At 47.7% G+C, this 24,397-nt stretch overlaps 1 pseudogene; it reads right to left on the bottom strand.

Moving 5' to 3' along the window:
• Nucleotides 1–6,625: 6,625 nt before the first annotated feature.
• Nucleotides 6,626–24,397, bottom strand: part of LOC102023500 — an 88,362-nt pseudogene continuing 70,590 nt past the window's right edge.

The following is a 24,397-nucleotide window of genomic DNA, read 5'->3' as shown; positions in this document are numbered from 1 at the left end:
CGGGTAATTAGTGTCAGTTTTACGGCAACTTCTTAGCGCTGATTAAAAGCACCAGAGGCGAAGTGTGGATGATCAAGGCTTCACCGTGCGTTCTCCCAGAGCTGCTCATTAGAGGGGTGGGCAGACCCGGCTGCTGTCAGCATCCTTGCTGGAGGACGCACAAACGGGGGCCACTGAGACTCCTGGCTGCTCCCCTGCTGGCAGGGAAGCAACGAGGCTGGCATTGGGCATCTCCAGATGTGCTCTGCGGCTTCCTTGCGGGCACCCCGGGGCCTCGGATGGCCTGGCCCGGGCCGGCCTCTCCAATGAGCTGCTTGTTTCCCTTCCATTCCTTCCCCTCTTAGGTGCTGTGCGTTTTCTGAGCTTTCCTTCTAAAAACACTGGAATCAGTTGTGTCCTTCTGGGGAGCGAACTGTTTAGTGCTACTGAAATACCTATGCGTGGCTGTAAAAACTACAGAAATTAGGGCTGAAACCTGCAATTCGAATAGAAGGCAGACGCTCATGTGACCCAAGTAAATATGAGTTCTAAAAGATGTCCAGGATCTACATCAGAAAAGGAAGGTGGGGTCTTTGCCCACGCTTTTGCTCAGCTGGCTGAGAAGCCCTCACTGCAGAGCTGCTGCGTACACCTGACTGGTGAGAGCCCATCTTCACAGGGCGCCCAGGAGGACACTTGGGGACCCAAGACTGTCACTGCCACAGGGTCCTGTGGGCAGCAGCCGACTCAGTTCAGCACTGTGGCCACCAGTGGGGGCCTTCTGGCTTTAGGGGCCTGGGCAGGGGCCAGGAGAGGGACGTTTTTGCCAGGAGATGGTGCAGAAAGTGACACTACACTCTGCACCCAGGCAGTCTGTGACACTGGCCGGCCTGGGAATAGACTCTCTTGGGATAGAGGGCCGGCATTAAGCAGGGGACCAGAGGTGGAAAAGGGAGGCCCTGGGGTTCAGGCACTGGGGTCTGACAGTGGGCAGCAGGGGGCATGAAGGGAAAGAGGTGGGTGCCCGAATTTCAAGGGGGAGACCATAGCGCACCCTTGAGATTGGATTTGTACCAGAAGCTCAGAGCTGCCGGAGCCACTGTTACTGGAGCCACCTTCAGCCTTCTCGCCGCCGGCATGAGTGTGTCTCAGAAGGCTCCGTCTCCCTGGCTTTCCTCTCTATAGCCGTGCGGCTGACCCCTTGGGCTGTTTCCCTTGGATCCTAGAACACTATTCGCGGTGAGTTTTACGTGTGAGCATGGCCGGGCCAGGCTGTGTGTTGACGGCCTTTATGAGATGTGTTTTGGTTCAGTGATGAGGTATGATCAGCAAATACCATGAATGTTTAAATTAAGAAAATATTGCACTAAAGGACACATTGTTGTGAAACCCTGTCCTTTGAACACACCCTCCCATCTTCCGAAGCAGCTCTGAAGTCCTCCTTTGTGAGTGTCTTTAGTTGGGCTGTTGTGACCGCCCGCATGCCCTGCACTGATTAGAAACATTTACCTTCCATGGTCATTTTGACTTTGGAGCAGAGCCTGAAGCCACACAGTGCCAAATCCAGTGAATGAAGTGGATGAGGACACAGCGTCATGTTTTTATGAGCCTGGCTTTTCATCGGATGGCACTGGATAGTGGTGTTCACCGAGTTTTTTATCACAACTTGTTAAGACACTCAGGAGAGAGGACTTCTAGAATGGCTTCAGCATGTGGCATGAGCAAGATGAACATGTTCAGATCAAGGGACAGGGTTCCAAAGGGGTTAATGGCAGTGTGTCTTTTGTGAAGTAATTTAAAAATTTTTAAAATATTCTTGATATTTTGATCACACCACATATTCCTTTTAACTCAGATCAGTCTTAAGTTACCACATTATTACTTTTGGTTCTCAACTGACTTTTACTTCAATGAATAGACATTTTTTTTAGAGCACTTTTAGGTAGAGAAACAATGAACTCAATGTTCGAAGTTCCCATACAGCCCTCCCCTGCACCCATAACCCCTCCTGTCGTTAGTGTCTTCAATGGGTGTGGTGTATTTGTTGCAACTGATAAACCCATATTGATACATTATTACTAAAGTCTGTAGTTTACAGTAGGGTTTACTGTGTTGTGTAGTTCTGAGTTTTATCTTTCAAACGCATAGTATCAGACAGAATCCTTTCACTGCCTTCAGTTTTTCTTTTAAAAAAAAGACAATCTAATTCTTCAACTTTTGGAAGTATTTCTTGATGTCTGAGTTGTGTGCTGTATTACAAATTTCTTCCCCTTTCCTCTCAACTTTTATAAGTGTTTTATTTTCTTGTTGTCAAGGTTGAGAACATTTATAGTCTGTGCTGAAGTCAAGTATTATTTTTGCATATTTTGTCAATTTATATAAAAATCTGCAAATCTTTTCAGGAGACTTATATGATTATGATTCCCTGAGCACTGGGTCCTGAGGAGCCAGATATTATACTAATCCTACATTTACTTCTTAACAGATTTAGGGTCACGACCATGGTGTGATCCTACACATACCCTGTCACTCAATGGAGAATGTTCTACCATCTGTGATAGATGGATTATATTTTCTTATATTTCATTTAATTGCTTACAGTTGTGCTGTTTCATTTGCTTCCTATTTTGATCTTGATTTTGCTTTTTGTATATATCCTGCTTGTCATTCTTTTTCTGTTGCTGTTAACAAACTTTTACATTGTGTCTCTAATTTCACACATTCTGTTTTCCTAAAAGACTTATTTTGAGCGCAATATGCTCGATGCTAGTTTAGATGGACACCTTCCCACATCAGCTGTAATATGTTCTGCAGTTTCCTCATGAAATTAGATTCTGTTTTTGAACTTGATATCTTTCCCTTTCCTTGTTTGACTGGAGTGTATCCTTGAGTAACTTTCTGAAACAGGGAATTAAAACTTTCTGAGTTTTGACATTTCAGACCTGTGTTTATTTTCCTTTAAACTCCAGGGGCAAGGTGATTGGAATTAGAATTCTATGTTCAAAGGAAATTACCAGGGGTTAGTGCTGAGAAATCTGAGGACAGTCTCATTCTGTGCTTGGTGCAGAAACTGCTCTCTCTCTAGCAGCTGATAGACTAAATATTTGGTGTGTTTGAAGATACCTTAAAAAGATTATCTTTATGCTTCTTAGTAGATTCCTTTAGTGTGATGGTTTAGGCATAGTCACAGCATGGAACACATGTCTAGTCATCTTAGGATAAATTGTAAAGGATTTGTCCATCTACCTATTTCTTTAAACATTCACATAGCATAGTACTGTCTGCATATTCATAACGGTGCCCCTTAGATGAACATTTGGATCACCTCCAGTATTGTACTGTGATAAGAAATCCTTGATAGTTATCTCTGAGTACTGATTTTTTGACATTTATGTGTGTGTAACATTTCAAAGATAATTTTATAGTATATATTCAAACCTTCTTTCAACACCTAGTATGTACCTTATAACATCGTGTTGAAAGGATTAACAACAATTCTTTCAACCAAATCTCTTTTGCACACTGAAATGTGTGTGGGGTGTTCCCCAAACCAAGAAATTCTCCAGTGGACATGAATTGGGTATCCCATGAGTCTACTTAATTAAGACAGTAATGGATTTCCTGTGGACCCCACAGGTACAGGGCGTGGTCTCTGGAGCTGTCCCCACTTCTGAGACCGGTGGAAAATCCCAGGTTGTCATGTGTCCTTGTGGCCCAGGAGCTATAACTGGAGTTCCCACAATGCCTTTTAAATTTGTTGACTTTCATAGACTCTTCACTGATTTATTCTGCTCTAGGATATTAATAATGGATATGATGAAAGATGCAGTTGGAGAGCGAGACAGAAGGTATGCATGGGGTGAGGCAGGAAAAGGCACAGAGGTTCCCTGCCCTCTCTGGGGTCCCCCTGCAGGTACTTCTCTGTGTCCTCACCTTGGAAGCTCTCTAAACCCCACACTTGCAGAATTTTTATGATGACTTCATCATGCAGGCACAATGACTAAATATTGACTCCTCCAAGCTCCGTATTCCAGAGAACGGGGAGGTGGTGGAGGTCCTGAGCTCCTAACCATGCCTTGGACTTTCTGGTGACCCGTGCTGACCAGGAGCCGTCTCATGAGTACTAACCTCACCCAAAACACCACACAGGTCTGAGGACCTGTGTCCAGAACTAGGACCCAAGTTCAAACATTGGAGCAGAAGGCCACCATGGCTTCCATATTACTTAGGAAATAACAAGAGCTGTAGGCCCTCTGTACATGTGTATGGATTGCTTAGGGTGAATGTGGTCTTTTAGAGGTGCGCAGACCTCAGGGGTCCCATAGGAATAACGACTGTGGGGTTATCAGCGGGTCCAGGAGCCTGGGTAGGAAAGCCCATGTGTTGATTACCCAGAGGTAGCTCCGGAAGAGCAGGGCTCAGCACTTGGCCAGGTGGTAGAGCATGCAAAGTGGATTTTACGCTTGTCTCCCTCTCACCAGTGAGTCCACACAGCTAGAGCCCACCACCAGCCCTCAGCCTCAGATGCCAACCAATAGCCTTCGAGTGGAAAGGCCGGGGATTACTAGCATGCATGGTGCGATTCCTCAGTAGGTGAGAACTTCCACTTTCTCCCAGCCAGCTTGGAGTCCAGCACTGCCCCCTTCAGAGCGAGCGTCACCTCTCACCCTGAGCCGGGTTTCTGCCCTCCCACTCCTGCAGCCCTTGCACTGTGTTGCTCCATCCACCCTGCTATGGAGAGGGGCACCGTGGCTTTGCAGTGACTGCTGGGATTGTACCATCTGACGCTTCAGCCTCGCCTCAGATTCATAGAACCTGAATGTTAACAGCTTTTGCAGACAGCCTTGGCCACCACATGTAAGTGCCCGATTCCAGGTTTCTAATGGGCTGTGGCAGAATGCTGTCCTGAATGTAATCCCCTGGTTAAACAGAGAGAGCCTGACTGCACAAGGAAATCCCCATGAGAGTGGGAGCTCTGTCCATAGGAGTAGAAAGATCAGCCCTCTGCAGAGGGACGTCTCCTGCCCAGCCAGCTTCCTGTTCGGTCTACCTTGGGATGCAGTGCTGGACTCAGCTCTTGCCCAAAGACCATGCTGGGCACTGGCCTGGGGCCAACAGCTACTCAAGCTCTGTTTTCCATGAGGTGGGTTCAGGGCTGGTGTAGAGACACAGATGTAGGAGGTGCCGGCCAACAGATCAAGAACAGGAGACCTGAATGTCGTCACTGCTCTGCTCCAGGGGAGGAGGACCAAGGGGTAACAGAAGAAAGGAGGGGAACAGGCACGCCCTGCCCTCAGCAAGGGGAGGAGGGGAGGCAGGGCTGGCGGTGGGTCACTCTGGACAGGGCAGAGGGCAGCCAGAGACAGCTGGCCTGGAGCTGCCTCCTAGATCAGCTGGGTGTTCACCTCCTGTGTCCTGCTGAGGGAGGTGGGATGGAGCTGGGGTCCTTTGTTTCTATAGGATATAGAGTTCACCCCTGCTTCTCCCTGGCTCGGTCATCTTAAATTGCAAATTGCAGATTGGGCATTATTAATAGTAAACCACTCAAATATGTCCCTGGGAAGAGTTAATGTCAAGGTCTGAGAATCACCTTGTGGACGACACTGTAGAAGTCACCAGGGCTGCTTGTGCAGGCACCCCCCCCCCCCCGTGACATCCTACTGCACACCAACCAGATCCAGAAGGAAAAGCTTTGCCTGCAACAGCAGCTCTCATCTGTCTACACAGAAGAATCCCCTGGACGTTCCAAAGCCTGCAGTCCCTCTCCTCATGAAACCCCATCCTGGGGGTGGACTTTCAGCGCATCCTCAAGCCAGAGCAGTGATTTGACAATAGGCCGGACTGGAAGATCATATAATCTTCTCTGACTGTGACCTTCCCTCTAATGGCTCAAGCTCCCTTTGACAATAGTGATTGAGAGGTGTGGGCAGATTTGGAGACAGCCAGACCGAGGATGTGTCAGAGTGAGAAGGTAGCCAGGGCCTGTGCCCTCTGGAGCGTTTACTAGGTCTGCTTTCTGGGTAACCCGTGACCTGCCAACTGCATTCACAACATCTTTTATGGCACAGGAGACCAGTGACTGATGGCCAGACACCATCGTGTGGACACTGCTGCAAACTGGATCCTGATTAAACCCAGACAGAACCCATGGCCACACGACACCGGTTAGCTGTCAAGGAGCAGTTCTGCTCCCCTCTCTGCACCTCCCCGGGTCAGGCTTTCCTCAGGGGACCTTTGTTCTGGCCGGACTGGAAGATCATATAATCTTCTCCGACTGTGACCTTCCCTCTAATGGTTCAAGCTCCCTTTGACAATAGGATTCAAAAGAGAACGGATGGTTTCAAATGGATTTACCCAGACCCAATAAGGGGCCATGACAGCACATTAATTCTAAGCCCTTTTCCACCTGTGTCGGGAGGCATTCATCTTCTTTGGCAGCGGGGCTGGGCCTCACTCTCACCAGCGCCATTATCCTCCAGCCCTGCCCAGGGCACTGTTCTTCCACGTGGCAGCCGCTGTCGCCATCAGGACCCACTTCCCCTGGCCGTGTCCTCCCGTGGTTACCCACCCCAGGTCTTCTCTGCTGTGCATCTGTCCATTTCTGGAATACAGATTTGTCTATGTCCATACTGAGAGATCGCCCTTGTCAAAGTTGTTGGGAATGGTTTGGGGGGATCGTGGAAATGGAGGACCGCTGCAGAGGCCTGCCGGCCTCCACGGTGAGGCTGCACATGTCCCAGAGAAGGTCCCCTGCTGCACTAGGCGCGATGGCCCTTGGTGTGGAGTGGACACAGACTGGGTCTGAGGACCCAGCATTTCCATCTGTTCACAGTTGAGGATCAGGCTTATTCTAATGATTCCTCCCCCTAACCCCACTATCCACGTTTCTCTTTCTTTCGTATCTTAAAATTACATACACAGAGGTCACCTTACATTTGTAAACCAATATGTTCTCAGGACTTGAGCCTCACAGCAGGGCAACTTGAGAGCAGACACCCCCTCACCCCCGCCCTCTAGCACTGAAGGGAGGCAGGTGTCGGGGTAGCAAAGCTCTTGCTTTCAGGGCCTTTTCTAGTCGACCCTCTTTGTTTTATTAGTGTGTGTTTGCCATGCAGAAGATTCCTTCTGACCCAGGCCTTCACACATCGTGACCGTTTTCAGTCCCTTCATGTCCCTGCTCCCTGACCTGCTTCTCTCTCCCGACCTCATTCCCCCTGCCCATGAGTCTGCCTTCGCATTCCCATCATCCCTCCTTAATGAATTAGTATGTGAGGCTTCCCACACAGGAGAAACCACGTGGCTTTCAGCTCCTTGTACCTGAAGCTGCTCTCGGAGCCTAATGATCTCCACCTGCTTCCCTCTTCCTGAGCAAGCGCTCCTCCTCTCTTACCTTGCAGGCCCCTGTGTTGTGGTTTTGGCCACATATCCATTCCGGTAGCATCTCCTCTCCCTGTGAGCGGTGTCTGAGAGGCTGCCATCCTGTGTCCCCAGGCCGCGATGCCCTGAGACACCAGCACCTCCCTGGCACACAGACTCATAGGACTCACCTCTTTGTACCAAACACGTGCACCCTCGTCACCGTGTTATTACGGCATGGAATCATTACTACAAAATAGAGTAAGCAGAAGGAAATGGACCCTTTAAACTAGAGGGAGTAGAGTGGAATAGACAGGAGGAAGAACTCTGCTGATGCATGACGTGGCCTACAGAAGCGCTGGGAAGGAAAGCCCCGATGTAACCATGCCCTTCCAGGTAGAGGACGCTGAGCGCACGCTGGACACCTGAAGACGGTCACAGTGTTGCCGTCACTCTCCTTCTGCGCCATAGACAGACCCCGAGCGGCTCTCTGTTGCTCCCCAACCTTCACAATCTGGAGTCTCAGCCCAGGCACTCCGTGTGACCTCCTGAAGGGTCTCTGGGGTTGGAGGAGATTTGTTGGATGAGCTCAGACAAAGCACTGGCTTTCTGAGCTCCAGGACCTCTTTGATGTCCTTCGAGCAGAGCGGGACATCACTCCATGGGTCCGGAAGTCGCCTGTGTGAGCAATCACCACCCTTTGTTTGCATGTGACGAGCTCCCCAGCTGTGCCCATCAGGTCAGAATCTGAACTTGATTGTGTCTGGCTCTGTGTCAGGAAACACTGCCCTCCCGTCTCCGCCTGATTCTCTTCATGGCGCTGGCTGAGGCTGTCAGGTGTCACAGCCGCAGGAAGGCACAGCACTACTGTCTGCCTCAAAGTTAGCCGGTAAGATCTTACCCTCTTCAGTTTCCTGGGTATGCCACAAGCATTCCTCTTGGGTATGTGTACCTCGTCAATGAAACGGTTATAAATGCAATCATCCTAATAAATCCACACATGTATCATTGCTTGCTGTGGGTCTAGCGATTCTTTACTATATATGTATTTTATCTCTATGATTAACATGCTAGGGGTTGGGGATTTAGCTCAGTGGCAAAGTGCCTGCCTGGCAAGCGCAAGGTCGTGAGTTCGGTTCCTAGCACCGGAGAAAAACCAAAACCAAAAAAAAAAAAAAAAAAAAATATGCTATATTTCCCAAAACAGGTTGACTTTGATACCGAAAGAATGATGCTATCCATGATCCCTTTGCGGTGCGTAAGTTTAGATCAGGCAGAGGTAGCCATAGCTGAAATGTTTGTCTGAAAAATAGCCTTAAACATGGTGGAGAGATAATCCTAAACCAGAGACATCTTGACTGATCATGTCAATAAAATGAAGCAGAAGTATGGATAATCCAAAGCAATGAATAATAAAAAAGATTTTATGCTTTGGATGGAAGTATTTATTTTGCATTTTGCAAGTGATGAGTGTCTCCTCTGCTTTCTAATGAGAGAGGCCTGCGACTGCAGGATGGCCCACGGAGCTGGGGCAAGGTGACTCAGTGGAGGGCTCGCTCGGCAAGTAATCTGTGGACCCTCCAGACCATGCTGCCATCTCACGTTAGACCAGGTGATCAGTGAGAACACTGTGGTCTGGCTCACCCCACTTTGGATGTCCGTTGGATTTTCCTTGGGTAGAGAAAATAGAGGCCATGATGTGGTCAAAGGCTTGAGATGCATGGTGTGACCAGGCTTGTCCCCGGCATTTCTGTTGTCACCAAGAGAAAAACATGCCAGGTTGGCCTTGATCTTACACAGGGGGTGAGACGTGTGGCCAAGCCCACCTGCGGACAAGGTGACTGGCACGATGCTCTCCTGCTGCGAAGAACACACAGTCCTGCAGGTTGGGCTCTGGGGACAGGGCCAGCTGCAACAAGCGAGCACTCAGGTGTTAAACAGGCATCATCCCAGTTCCACCTATTGGCTTGAGGACTTCACTCAATTACTTGATATTGTGAGCCCCAATTTTCTCATCTGTAAAACAGCTATAATTATACTAATCTTCCAGGGTTTTTGTGAACATTAACTGAGCCAAAGTATATGTGTGCAAAACCCCACCATGGTTCCTGGTCCTTGGAATATGCTCAACACGGCAGCTGGTCAGCAGTAACAGCAAGACAAACTGAGTGCTGCTGGAGGGAGACGGACAGGTAGAGCGTGACCACCTGCACACTGTGTGGGAAAGAAGGGGCTGTGGCATCCGCAGGGGCCGAGCCTTAGGAAGCTGAGCCATTTATGTCCCAATACTTCCTCCTCATCTGTGCATTGTGAATTCCCAAGGGTTTCATTGTGTGATACCAGAACCCCTGGAGAGATTCCTACGTAGATGAATTCTATAGTTACCTTTGACCCTGACAAACATAATATTTTGTCACAGGCTTCCAGCCCCAGCAAGCTTTTTCCTTCATTGTGACATACGTCATAGTTCTCTGGATGAGGCTATGATCCAGCCAAACTCTGCTCCTCAAGAAAAAAACCAAAAATGAACACCTATACAATACCTACTGCTCATCAGATGTGAACTTGGAAAAGGAGAGGAACATGACGTAGCCCATTTCTGGCTCGGCTTCTCCCTGAGGGCATCTTGCTCGTCTGTGTGTTCTGGCCTGGAGAAGGGGCTCAGTCTGCATTGGTTCATAGCATAGTCCTCCTTGGTCTGTTGCACAGGAAGTCCATGGAATCTTCCAGTTCTGAAGGCAGAAGCTGGCGCTGTAAGATGAGAAATTGGCCCTGAAGATGTTTCCTGACCTCCAGGAGCTTTCTACAGAGTTCTGGGTGCTGGGTATCATTGGCAGCCCATCCACTGTGAAGGGCCAGTGGGGGAAGGTTTTATGGAAGTGCTTCCAGGTCCACACCCACAGGGAGGTGAAGGCGGCAGGTCCAGCATTTGAGCTGTTGTGCAGTTCCAGTGAAGGTCTGGGTCAGACCTGGATCCTGGCAGGGCCTCTGGCACTGAGAACAGGTCCTCTTCAGCTGCCATCTGTTGAGGAGAGGAGATGTGGTCTTCATCCTGCCTCACTGACCAGTTATGCATGGAAACACTTGGGAATGAGGTCTGACTGGGTGTGGGGTCTCTCTCCAACCAAAACCTTGTCTCAGTGCTGGACTGAGCTTCGGGCTGCCAGCTCCGCACATTGCTGAGCTGAGGTCTGCACAGCGCCCAGGCCACGAAGGGCACACGAATGACATAGGGTCTGCTGGACGTGCTCCGCAGGATCTCCACACCAGAAGGGATCTACAGGAAAGGGTGAAGGAGAGGCAGCTCCAATGGGCTGAGGGGCCTGGGCACAGTTTGTGTGTCACTTCCCCTGGGCTGAAGAATCTACCTGAAGACAGAGATGTCTGTGAAAGCCCACAGAGCGAGTCTGGAGAGAGTAGGGAGCCATTCTGTCTGGCCAGGAGGTTGAGACCCGGCAGTGGAAGGAGTGAAAAACGATCATGACCAGGCCACTGAGGCCAGAGTAAGGAGTGATGTGGAAGGCAGGCTCCACCTGTGGGCTTTGTCTGCAAAACTATAGGTCCATTTCGTGATAAGAAGTGAAGGGGACAAGTGGCATGTCCAAGCAGTGCTGCCATGGCATGTGCAGTGGTGAGAGGTGGAGAGACTTGTGACCTGGTAGTTCTAGAAGACCAGGTGAGAACATACCAAGAAAAACTGAGCTGGACCCAATTGGAAAGCTGGAAGAGGGTGAGGAGGCAGAGCATCTCCAAAGCCAGACCTAGTGCTATGCAGCACTTTATCCCTGCAGGACAGCATCAAGCTTTCACAGCTGGAGGATGCAAGATAGTTTGGCCCCAGACTGTACTATGAGGCCAACCCTTGTCAAGATGGCAGTCAGGAAGCTCCAGCCACAACCATTTTGGAATGGACCAACACTTCTTAAGCCTCCACGGAGTGCCACAAGGGCACAAAGGGTGGTCACAGACCTGCCCTTGACAGCAAAGGCCACTTTATAGTGTTTTTATTCTGTCTTCTTTAGTCGTGAAGAATTATGAACAAAATAGGTGCAGAGTGCAGAAGGGTATTTCTGGTCGAAAGCAAATTGGCCGTGCGGACAGTCTGGTGAGTGATTAGCAGTGTCTGTTTTGGAAACTGTTGTGAGCTTTTTCCCACTTTGAGCCTGGAACAGAATAGGACAATACACAGTGAGATGGAAAGATGGGTTTCCCATTTAGCTGTAGACCAGTGTAGCCAGTATTGGTTACTGCCTCTAACTGGAATTAATCAATTAAACCATTAATTTAATTTCCCGATTCATCGGCAGTAAAAAGCATAACAATGTATATTTGCCAAAATGATTTGCAACCTCAAGTTAAAAACAGTAATTCAGCAATTAAATACAAAGGAGTTGCATTAATTTTATTGCTTTTATGTAGCAAAGCAGTTAATTACAAAGTAGAATCATTAGTCAGAAATTGATACTAATCAAAGTATGAGCAGCAGGGAGAAAATGCCCAAGGAAGGAGATGACAAAGTCATTGCCAAGAGGCAAATAGTTAATATTAATATTTAATATTTAATTCATCTACCCCTCAGCAGAACAACTTCTCTCAAGGGAACGCTAGAAAGAATAGGTTCTAGCAATCATTGAAAAGAATTGTACACCTGCAATTTTCTGTTGAAATATTTGAAGAACCAACAATAACTATTTATCGTATTTCAAATCAATGCATTAAGCCCGAGAAGAAGCTCCTGGTAGTACTGAAGAAATCAGAAGTATCACTTACATCCCTCTCCATTGTTCACACTGTACTGCTGTAAGCCCTGGGGCAGCAGTGGAGGAGACTGGGAGAGGCCGTGGGCTTTCTGTCCTGCCTGGTACCTGCACACGGGGTTCCCCTCACCCATCTGCAGGGAACTGGAATGAACCTTGGGCAAAATATGAAACTGGGGAGGATGTGAAGTGTGCAGGGAACAACTGGGAGGTGGGCGTTACGAGGAAGCTGCCTCCTTCCTGGGCTAAGCAGCCTGTGAGGATCCTGGTTCAGCCCGAGAGGAGATGCCCGCTCCTCCCAGCAGGCTGGAGACAGGGTGGGTTCGAAACCAATTACATATTTTTAAGATAAGACAAAAACTTTTGCTAAATCTAAGTATCTCATTTGCCAACTGAATAAAATGATGATTTTATTATCCCGTGTGATAAACGTTTTTATTTAGTGTGTCCCTGTGGGGAAGGAGCTAATCTCTCTCCAACCTAGAGAGGAAGAATCAAGGTACGGAGCGGTGGGTCATGGTTTGAGGCTGTGCAGCTATGGAGAGGCTGAGTTTAGGTGCAAACCCTCCCCAGGGGCTCTTGAGTCTGCACCAACCAGGACTCTATTTAAAATATATTAAGGGTTTTACAACTCCACTAACAAAGATAAACAAGTCCAAAGACAAAGTGCAAAAATTTACATAGCAAATGCAGAGAGGAGGAAAATCTAAATGATTCATAAATATGGAAAGATCAGCTTCACCAGCATCAGAGGAGTGCAAAGTAACATAAAAACAAGTGTTCCACACGGAGCTAACTGACACAGAAAAATGGAGACAGCCTGGTTTGTGTTTCTGGGGGGTGTGAGGTGGTGTTTCCCTCGGCCACAGCTGTCACAACTGGGGATGCCTGTGTGTGTCTCCCCACTCTCTCTCTCTGGGGAACCCATGTTCCAGACAAGAACCCTGGTGCGGTTTTGCAGGCATAGATGGAAAAGGTTATTGCAGTGATGTGGTGAAAACCAATGATCATTTAATCGCCCGTTGGTAAGGGACTTGCAGGGCTGTGGGGCTAAGTAACCTCAGCTGCCTCGGCTACACAGACTCCAGAGCAGTGGTGACAAAGACTGCACCCCAGGTGTCAGTGGAACAGGAAGACCGCTAGGAAGTGCTGCTGTGGTACAAAAGGAAGCTGCAGAGAAGCAGGCATAGCATCTTTTGTTCCTTTGCAGCCAGCTATGTGTGATTTGTGTTTGTGTGTGTGTGAGTGTGTAAGAACACACAGAATGTGGCAACATGGTTTTCTTAGGTGCAGTGTGGGCTGAGGTGTCCACGAGGCAGAGGGAGTAGGGTGCAGAAGCAACGAGGAAAGGCAAAGAAACATGAAAAGTCTTCACTGTGGATTAGCGCCACAGTCTACTCAAATCTGTGAGGCCATAAGGAAATGTGAAAAGAGGGAGTGCTATGTGCAGATGTACATCTACCCCTTTCCTTCCTGTGATGGACGGGGATGTCCCCAGTCATGAAACAAAGCCAGGCATGGACTAATGTGCGTACACTGCACATGAGGTGTGCCTGCCCACCCGCATGGAAGTCAGGCACCAAGCTGCTGGGTTGGTGGGCCCAGGAGAGGGCTGGACAGGTGGCAGGGAGAGGGCAGCTTTTCCCTCATTCACGGTGGCCTTATTGCCCTTGGAATATCCAAATACATCCTTTGTGTGACTCCAAGAATAATACAGCCATGATTTACATGTCTTCAGATAAGACCATTGTGAATGAGCAAACTTCTTGTCTCTTGATCAGACATCTCCTGTGGGTTTTTGATAACTCTGGGTGGAGCATACAGAACTCTCCCAACTATATGCCATGGTCACATATCATATTGTCTTTTCAAATTTTTCTTGCATTCCAGATGCCAGATCCCTTCTGCTCTCAAATAAACAGCTCCCCCTGCTCCATGGGGAAAACTGGCAGTGCTGTTGGTCTTATAGCGTGGACAGTGCTGGGCAGAGAAACTCCAGCGTGGGATGACTGGAGAAAGAATCCCCATGGTGCCCACAGCTCCTGGTGGATCCCTTGCTCAGGACCAACACCCATCCAGAGGAATGTTTTTCTCTCTCCTGCTGTGGCCAGAGAGGAGGGAGTGGGGGTCTCTCTTCCTTTGGCACGGTTGCCCCTTCGGATTTCCCAGGGTGTGTGGTATCAGCTGTCTGCTCTCTTACCTGTTTGCAGGGCTTCGACCTCTGAGATCAAGCCCGTGTGGAAACTTTCAATCAGGCATTGATTTTCAGTCTGAATATTAAATCTGTGTTGAAGAAGAAATTGTGCCGAATTAACAAGGTGTCTCCTCCTTCCCTCCCAGTTGACTGGGGTAATAAGGCCGCCTGATTTCCCAGGTTCAGCTTTCTGTGCTGATCAGCAGGCGTGGCAGTGTTCTCTAGTGGTTGATTCCACTGTCGTGCATGGAGGGCCAGGAAGAACGATGTGGCCGCAGGCACATGTTCATGCTCATATGTGTGGAGTATTTTCCTCAGTGACAAGAACTCAGGTTTTTATAACTCAGTTTTCTTTTCACTTGCCATGTATATTTCAACAGGTCACTTAACATACAGAAGGCTGATGGCCTTTGCACACATGACTCACACACGCTTCCCTTCGCTCTAATGCCAGTTCTGATTCTGGATACCATAATCTGATTCTAAACTGCCTATACGAATAGTGAGTTAATGATATCTAACTGACCTGCACTACTCTCCGCAAGAAATGACCAGAATAATCTGGTTTCCTCTGAAGAAACAGCAGTCTCTCGGAGCCTGGCCCCTTTGCCCTGTGTGGACAACTAGGTGAGCTGGAGCTGTGTAGATCAGGTGCAGCAGAAAGAGGCAGCGGTTCAGACTCTCCATTGCCCAGGATCAAGAAGCCTAGGAGCACTCCATCAGCTCCTTTCCATGTTGTATGCAGGCAACCTGAGGTCACATCATGGAGGTTTTGCCCCATTCTAAAGGCCGGTGAGGCCAGCGGGACCTCTGCTTTAGAGACAGAGAGACAAGCTGGCTGCCTTCATCTCCTTTGCTCTCCATTGGGGAGCTCTGATTTGCATTTCAGATGCAAATTCATGTAAATCGGCACTTCTTTTCAGACAGAATCCAACCACCAAGAGCAATCTGGAGTCACGTCCTAATGCGGGTGTGCATTTGGTCCCCATATAATTCCTCAGCATATGGATTGAGCCTACAGTAAAGGTGGTGCCATCAGAGTGGGTATGCTAGACAACTGACCCTTAGTTTTTCAGGAAGATGGGAAAATCTAATTACAGGCCTGTCTTGGCGTGGGAGACGAAACTGGGCTGCTTTCCAGCTCAGCCAACTGGCTGCAACATGGACCATCAAGGGCTGATCAGTTACATTCTACCAGCTGTTAGTCCAAAGAAAACACCTGTCCCTGACCACTATCTTATGTGCAAGGTCTTTGGTTTTGCTAAACAAGAGAATGCGTGAGAAACTGTCCACACAGCCACTCCTCATAGGCAGACGTTACCACCTAGCTGAGTTCTGGAGTGCTGGACATGCCACTCTGATGGCCACACCTGGGTTATTAAGACAGACCAGAGCAGAAGACATTAGGAAGGGAGGAATTGTCATGCTCTGGTCATTGGTAAAGTGGACGCTGGTGACACTGTGCCGGTTGATACGTTACTGTGCATGAAAGTGCACGAGGAAAAGAAAGAGAAGGCAGTTCTGGAGGCTCCGAAAGGTTCCAAGGACATGAGTTCAGTGTATGAGAAGTCCTGCCTGGGTTTAGGTCAACTTCAGGAAAAAGTCACTGAGTCAGAAATAAAACTGGGTGTCACTAGGAAAAGCTAAGTTCCAAGTGGGATGTAATTCTAGCATCAACGACGCTTCCTGAGGAATAGGTGACTGGGGCATCCTGAAGTGGATGCAGGTGGAAAGAGGGAACCATCCGCTATGGTCCAGGTGCCCCTCCGAGACCTGTGCTGAAGTTTAAAAGTTGTTGTATTAGGAGGTCGGGGCTTAGAGGTGACAAAGCTACAAACACAGTGGAGTAGGGGAGTTACAACGAGAGTGGGTTAGTTGTGCTGTAGAAAGGGAAAGGCTCTCTCCCTGTCCTTCATCTCCTCCCATTCTCCCCCTCCCCTGCCCTCCCCCTCCCTCTCTTCCTTTCCCTTTCTCTCGTTTCTCTCACCCTGTGCTGCCTGCTGCCATACTACGCTTGAGCAAGAGCAGCTATGGTCCATCGACCTTGGATTTCTAGTCCCTACAGACCGGAGTCCAGCACGCTGCCGTTGTTTATAATTTATCCACTCTGTGGTACTCCATCATAGAGCAGAAGCGGAGTAAGGACGGTCAGAGAGGGCCTGTGGGAGCCCTTCGGTGAGTTGTGGGATGAATGAGGTGAGCCAGGAGACATCTTTCTTGGTTCTTTGGGGAGCAAAGTCTTTAGAGAAGAGCACACACTCCCTCAGCAATAGCATGAGAAATAATTCAAATGACGGTGGCCAGAGCTGAGACTTTGTTTTTGCCTATTGCAACTCTTATATTTATTTAAAACAAAACTATTTTAAAAACAGGGATGGCTATTCCTGCTGGTGTATATATTATTTTCACTTTGGAAGTACAAGAGAGGTGAAGTGAAAAGTTTGCCATGTTGTTCTGCCTGGAGTCTCGGCGGACTGTCCTGTCCCTGGACAGCTCCCTCAGGCCAGAGCGGGCAGCCAGGAGAGCAGGTGGGCCATCAGCAAGGAGGAGGAGCCCCTCATTAGTGGCCTGGGGTGAGGGCTGTGTCTATCTAAGGAGGCAGCAGCCCCCCAGAGGAGAGGAAGGGGAATTAGTGAGGCTTGGAATTAAAATGCAGACTGAAAGGCTTTAGCTAAATCTTCATGCTCATTCCCATAATGAGAGGCTAATAAACAGAAGCGTCCCCTGGAGGAGCGGCCAGCTCTGAGCGAATGGGACATTTTGGGATGGGAGGTATCTGCAGGGCACTGCTTCAGGGCTTGAAAACCTGTGACTATGAGCAAGGGGGGATGGAGATGGATGATTTATTCCAGCGATGGAATAGACATTTTTAAGGATAGAAGCAGCTGATCTGCTGAGGAGGGCGGCAGCTGTCCCTTTTTCCAGTAACACTGGTGCAAAAGAAGGGGACTTGCAGGGCAGCAGGAGCTTTAGAGCTGGGGTGGACATCCGGCTCTGAATTTTGAGACCAGAGAGAGGGCCAGGCGGGACCTGCAATAGATCCCGCCTGTTCCGGAGGAGAGGGCCTGCCTCTAATGCTAGTAGCAGTGTGGGCTGGAGGGCCAGAGCTGCCCAAGGGCCTGGGCTGCCAGGCTCTGAGACTGCTTGGGCTGGGATGGTGCGGTCCACACACACTTCAGGTGGGGTTGGGCTTGAGGGGTGGATCAGCTGTGTGGTGGCCACTCCCTCTCTGGTCCCCATCCCAGAGGAGCCCCCCAGCACCTCGGAGAGGTCTCCTGTGTTTCTACCAGTTCCTGCCCCACACTGGGACAAACTCCAGCTCAGCCTGATTGGGCCCAGCCGTCTCTCAGCCCCAGGGTTCCAAGTCTGAACCGGAGAAAGATGAGCAGAACCACATCTTAGAATCACTCTGAAGTAAAAAAGACAGCATCTCAGATTGTAGGAGCCCTGGTTACTAATTGCATTAGGATAATCTGTCTCATATTTGGAGAATGGGACTGGAAATTTGGTTCAAGCAGTGCTACACAATCGTCTGCAAAAGGTCGCAATCAGCACTCAGCTTGTCCTTGGCCCACAATGCCTGTCATTTTCTGATGGTATTTTCCTATTCTGGTGCAATAGCATGAGAGAGGAAACTTCACTTATTGAACTTTTGCTGAGGACAGGCAGAGTAAATACAGCCGCCGATTATTTTTCTCCTCTAATCTTCGTGTGGATCTGAGTCATCTCTCCTGTAATTTCACACGCATTCCTCCCTGATCTCGCCAGGCCTGCTCTGTGATTAATTTTCTCGGCAGCTATCAGGCATGGTCATGCTTGCTTAACGGGGGAGCTGGGAGCAATCAATAGATTAATCACCGAGGCTGTGCAATTAGATGAGAGAAGCAACATCTCAGCTGACCAAACGCTCCTTTCACTTGGGATTAACTTGTTTGTTTATTTCAGTGGGAAAACTGCAGGCCTCGGGTGACGCAGGACAGGGAGAAGTGGCCAGGATGCTGTAAACTGACTCATATTTCTTGCTGGTCCAAGAGCCAAAAGGAAGTCTTGTGAGCATGTGCAAGTCTTCTCAGGACAAATGATTTGGTCAATTATCTTAAGATTTAATTCACGGACCATAAAATTCAGTTAAAACCATACATTGTAGTGGTCTTTAGTATATTCAGAAGGTTGCGCAAATGTAACAATTGTTTTAAGCCACCCAAATTTTCATCATTTCAAAAGAAATACTCTACCCTTTAGCGTTACCCTCTACCCCGGTTCCTCAGCCCCTGGCAACCACTAATTTATTTCTTGTCTTGCTAGGTATACTTATTCTGGGCTTTTCCTGTAAATGGAATCATACAATGTGTAATGCTTTGTGAGTGGCTTTTTTGATTTAGCATAGTATTATGTGAATTCATTTATGTTGTAACACATATCGATGCTTCATTCCCTTCAACGGCTGAATAATATTCCATGGCATAGGTACACCACATTCTGATCATTCATTCATTCATCCATGCAGGCATTTGGATTATTTCTGTTGCTTGGCTACTCTGAATAATATTGAATAATGCTTTGAACACCTATGTAAAAGTTTTTGCATTTCGATATTCTTCGGTATACACCTAGAAATCGATTTTGCTGGGGTGCATGGTGAGTCTCTGTCCAGTTTTAGAGGAACTGCCAAGTGCTTCCCACAGTGGGTGCGGCGTTTTACATTCCCATCGGCAGCAGTCACTAGGGCTCCCTTCCTTCCACCTGGCCTATGCTTGCTGTTTTCTCCTTCGCAGCTTAGAGCCACTGTACGTGTGTGTGTGTGTGTGTGTGTGTGTGTGTGTGTGTGTGTGTGTGTGTGTGTATGATGTGGTAGCTCATTGTGGTTTTGATTTTCATTTCTTGAATCACTGATGACGTTGCGTGCCTTTTGTGTATCTTTTAGCCATGGGTAGATCTTCTCCAAAGAAATGTCTGTTCAAGTCCTTTGCTCATATTTTAATTGAGTACTTGTGTTTTTATTTTTGAATTGCAAATGTTCTTTTTATATAGCATGCATTCAAGATCTATATTAAGTATATAAGGTGCAAATTTTTTGTGTGCTATCTAGATTGTCTTTTTGCTTCCTTAATAACATCAGTGGATGCATAAAAGTTTTTAATTTTGATGAAAGCTTTGGCCAACTTTTTCTAAATAGGCTATGTCAGCATTTCTCCATATGCTTTCATTATCACTCCCCTAAGGAGAAAGTTTTAATTTAATGAGTTAAATTAAATATTAAGGAATAGATTTTGTTGGTTAGCATTGAGCTCTGAAGAACCGCAGACCATTCATTGCAGTGCAGAGGATTTCTTTCCCTCTGCATATCCGCTTTACCTCCTGTGGGTGATGTTGCTTTCTCTCTTTCATTGAGAATATGTGAGTTGGGTCAAAGTTTTGCTCCTTACCTCAAGAGGGCAGAAGTGCGGAAAGTGATCTGTCCCTGTGCTCAAGGCCACAGTCCTAGCCCTGAGGCTCAGTGTCTTCTGTCCATGAACCCCTTACAAGCAGGAAGGAAGGGAGCTCACGGTTTTGTTCTTCTCACCCAGCACAGAGTCTAATCATTCCCCTGTGTGGTTTCACGGGCACAACTTGCCATTTCAGTAGATAGTATGGCCTGATATACCGGTGATTCTATCTGCTCGTCCTCCCACAGTTAATTTTTTGCTTGATGCACATTACTGACCCTGGACACATTCTTAGAATGCCCATGTAAATTTCACTCCTTTCAACTTGGTTTTCAAATTCATTGCCTCACCATGTCTTGAAGATCTTTTCTATTCCTTTGCGAATTCTAGGCTTGATTATGGTGCACGCAGTGTGATTTAATGCTTACTACCCATGCAAAATTTGTGTTTCCTTGTCAACAAGAAATGATTACAGTGCCTTGTTAGAGTAACTGTCTGATAGTTCTTTTGTGCTGAGTGTCACTAATCCTATAGGGATGAATACCCAGGGCCAAGGGCACCTACCTGCTGTATAGGGAACCTGGTCAGTTGGAGCAGGTTGATACAACAATGACACAGGTTTCACACACTGGGAGAGGGCTCTGGGCACCCAGACTGGAATCAGGATGTGTGTCTCCCAAAGCTACTGGAACCCACAGTAGTCTAGAGTTCAGTTAGCTTAGGAAGGGGAAACAGAGTTAGGAAAAATTATCTGTCATTATCAAGCTTATGGTTCTTTAGGAGGCTGAGGGCAGGAAGCCAGGGGAGGGATGAAGTCCCAGGGTCTCTGGTGTGGAAGCAGTAACAAGGCAGATTAGGGAGGTGTGGCAGCTCAGCCTGGTGACTGTTCTTATTGGGAGGTGACCAAAGAGATTTGAAGACACAGCCTGCTCCAAATGACTGCCTGCAGCAGTATGAGACGAAGCCAGGGCATATGAGCCACCCTGGGAGTGTGTTCAACCCCAGTCCTGGAGACATGGAAGCTGAAGTGACATGGAGTCCTGCAGCAGAGGGCTGTGCCGCAACCAGGTCTCTTTGATAGTCTCACCCAGGAAACTTCAGGAGAGAAGGCCGCGGGTACCCGTAACCTCTAGCTGAGGGCTGTTGAGCTACGTGGGTCTTCATAGTGTCCAGTTTTGATAATGGCACAGCTTCATTTTTCTTCTGAACTCACCCCAGATGCCCATGGGCAACTCTATGGCATGTCGTTCATGAGATCTGCCCTTATGGAACTTGATCCAAGGGTGGGGAGAAGGGGTTTCCCGAAGGGCAGGGCTCTGAGGCATGGTGCGCGAGCTGGCTCCTTTTACCTTCCTCAGAGATAGAATGCTCTTACTCTCCGTCTCTGTCTACATGTCCCTGTCCCTGTCTCTCTCTGTCTCTATGTGTGTTTCTCTCTGTCTCTGACTCCATCTCTCTGTCTTTGTGTCTCTCTCTGTCTCTGACTCCATCTTTCTCTCTCTGTGTGTCTCTCTGTATCTCTGTCTTTCTCTCTCTCCCTCTCTCTCTCTCTCCTGCCTCTTTGCTCCTTCTCTCATTAATAACTTCCATGGTCTCCAGTTTTGGGGTCACACTTGCTTCTCTGTGTCTTTTTTCATGTAGAAAGAGGGTGGTTGATTGAGTCAGTAGAAGAGAGATGGTGGCTGTCGTCATTCTCATACTTTGTAGATCAAGAGCCTGCAGAGGCATCTGATTCTTCTCATTGTTGTGTGCAGCTCTATTAGTGGTCCTAGTCACTGGGTAATAGAAGGAGGCTGAGATAAGAAAGATCCCCTTGGCTCTGTGAAGTGTCCTCCAAGGATGGGCATGGAACAGCTGCATTTGCTGGGGACCAGGTATGCTCTACCTTTTCTGCTCAGCCTGGGCCAGCTGGCCACAGTCCCTGGAGTCACACTCCACGGGCACGCATGGGACAGTTCTGACAAACCCAGAACACTAAAGAGATATGGATTTCCTCTGTCCAAGCTGCAGAGCATCTGACAGGAGATGCTAGGTTACTGACAAAGGAGTGGACTGTGCAGCCTACAGTGACCTCCTGAGGGAAGTCGGGAGGACCCTTCTCCATCATGAGCTCCAGGGTGTCTGGACCTTCCAGTCACAGAAGAGGTTTTCTTTACATGGGAAACAGTGTAGAGTATGGCTTAGCAAGTACATGGGGCTTCCCTGTGAAAAATTAAGGGAAATTTGAACTCTTCTAGAAGATTCTTGAGTGTTCTTAGAGATGTAAGAGCTTTCCCTCCTCAACTACTAAGAGGCAGTAGAGGTGCCTGAGATCCATTACTCAGCATTGGAGCCTGGACCTGAGACTAACCCACACGTGAACCAGCTTCTGGAAATGAAAGTGGATACATGCAGAGTCTTCCCCTGGGCATGGACACAGGGGGCTCTAGCATGAGAATCTTGACTTCTCTACCTGGTTTCTCTAACTGGGTAGGAAATACCTTCAGGTGTACCAGTGTTTGACTCCTATGCTAGGGAAGAGAGAGCAGGATGGGTGTTGCAAAGTGACAGCTGAGATGCTGCTAGGTCAGCTGAAATAGTGTTCTGGAGACTCCATGACTTCCTGTTGGCCTACAGCTCTCTGGCTGAGTCCCCAGGAAACTAGTCGTGGCCGCTCAGGTAGTCCGTCACTGTAAAACCTGCCATTGCAGGAAGCATTTTCTTTTCAAAGAAGAGACAGAAAGGGTGAATTAGATGTGGGGTATACTTATAATTCATTTCCCATGAGTTCTGCCTTTAGCTGTCTTCTCTTTTTGTTGGTTGCTACAAACGATGTCTTTCCTTATCTTACAAGCATGCATTATCTGCTGCCAGAGAAAATTGAATAACAATTGATTAACAGCCATTGTAGTTTATAATTTCTTGGACCTCTTAGCAATTTCTTTGACAGCAAATATCTCAATTATGGTGTTGTCTGTCCACATTGGGAAGAAGTTGAATTTTCTTGGATAATCTCTTAAAAGCTTGAGTTGTCTTGGGGAAGATATGTGCTCCTCAGTGAGATGTTTATATACAAGATATTAGACCTGGAATGGTAGTGCTTTTACTCCATTTTACTTAAGAGTTTTCTAGTGCTGGGCATGTTGGCATATGCCTGTAATCCCAGCACTTGGGAGATTAATGTAGGAGGATCACTGTGAGTTTGAGGCCAGCCTGAACTACATAGCAAGACCCTGTCTCAAAAAACAAAAAAAGAAAAAGGAATTTTCTGGTACAATGTGTTTCTAATTTACAATTAGTTTGTCAATTTATTTAGACCCACTCTATATTGTGAATTTTATTCCTTTATAACTTTTGAAACCCAATGTGGTTATTTGTATTAATTCACCTTTATTTCATTTCAGTCCTTTTGGTTAATTACACTTTAAATTTTTAAAATTAAATAGGTCTTTAATGAAGATCAATGAGGTAGGTTAAAAAAAAGATCACTTATTACTCATTAAAAAAAGTGAGATACTCTTAATCATCTCTACCTGAATCAACTGCAGTTTTCAGAAGGATTGATAACACATCTACACTTTGTTAAATAACTAGTTATCATACATCTTGTAGAGAATCCCCTGTTAATTGCCACAAGGGCTGTGCAGTTACATGACCTATAATTTCTGACCATGGACAGCTCACTATCTAGTGCAGTAGGGTTGAAACACACACACACACACACACACACACACACACACACACACACACACACACAAAAGCAGGCAGGTCACCCTGTAGGTGAATGATGTATGTGTGTTTTAGTTGAGAGCAATTTGAGCTGCTGTGAATTAGTGTAGAAGAGGATAAAAAAAAAAGTAGAATTTAAGAAAGCAGAAGTGAGGGAGAAAATTCCGGGGTAAATGTTATACCTTAAGGGTACACAGGCAGGAAAAGGAAGAGAGAGGAGTGAGTTATTTCTGACAGCAACAGATGCAACACAGGCTTTGGGTGCACGTGGGGGTGCAGGCAGACTCCCCTGAAAAGATTTTATGTTTGCTCTGGGCAGTGGTTGCCTTGGACATTTTAAGCACTAAAATGATACGTTACCAGAGAAATGGTGTGGCAGAGGACGAGCTGGAGCAGAGACGGTAGAAAACATCCCATTGTAATGATAGAGTGAAGGCACAGCTGTGCAGAGGGTGGGCCCTGGGAATGGAACAAAAACGTGGAGAATATGGACTGAACCATGACGGAGAAGTGTCCCTAGGCCTGGTGACTGAGTGACCATGGGTGGAGGTGGGAAAGGAGAGAGGAGAATCAAAGGTGAATCAGTGTGTTATGTCTACATGATTAGAAAAATCACTCCACGTGGGAGTGGGAGGGGGTCTGACTTGCAGGAAGATTAATTGTACTTCCAAATGAAGAGTTCCAGGGGGTACAGGTCTAATGAGCAGGGGCAGGTGATGTGTGCTGAGAGATGATGAATTCTAAACGGGACAAGCAGGGAGTTGCCTTCATGCTAGTGAAGAAAAAGGGAAAGAGAGGACCAGGCCATAGAGGAACAATGGTAAAGAATCACAGGAAGGAGCAACTTTGTTCTCCAAGGCACTGGACTCTCAGCCATGAGCTCTCACCCCATAAGATGTGGCTTCCTGTTGGGCATCTCTGACATTCTCAGTGTGTTCCTCCCAAGTCCATCAGTTCCTACTTGTTCTTCTCCTCTT

The sequence above is a fragment of the Chinchilla lanigera genome, unplaced genomic scaffold (assembly GCF_000276665.1).
Source record: "Chinchilla lanigera isolate Chin_1 unplaced genomic scaffold, ChiLan1.0 scaffold00103, whole genome shotgun sequence".
NCBI lineage: Eukaryota > Metazoa > Chordata > Mammalia > Rodentia > Chinchillidae > Chinchilla > Chinchilla lanigera.
The sequence above is the reverse complement of the archived record's forward strand: the minus strand, read 5'-3'. Positions and strand labels throughout refer to the sequence as shown.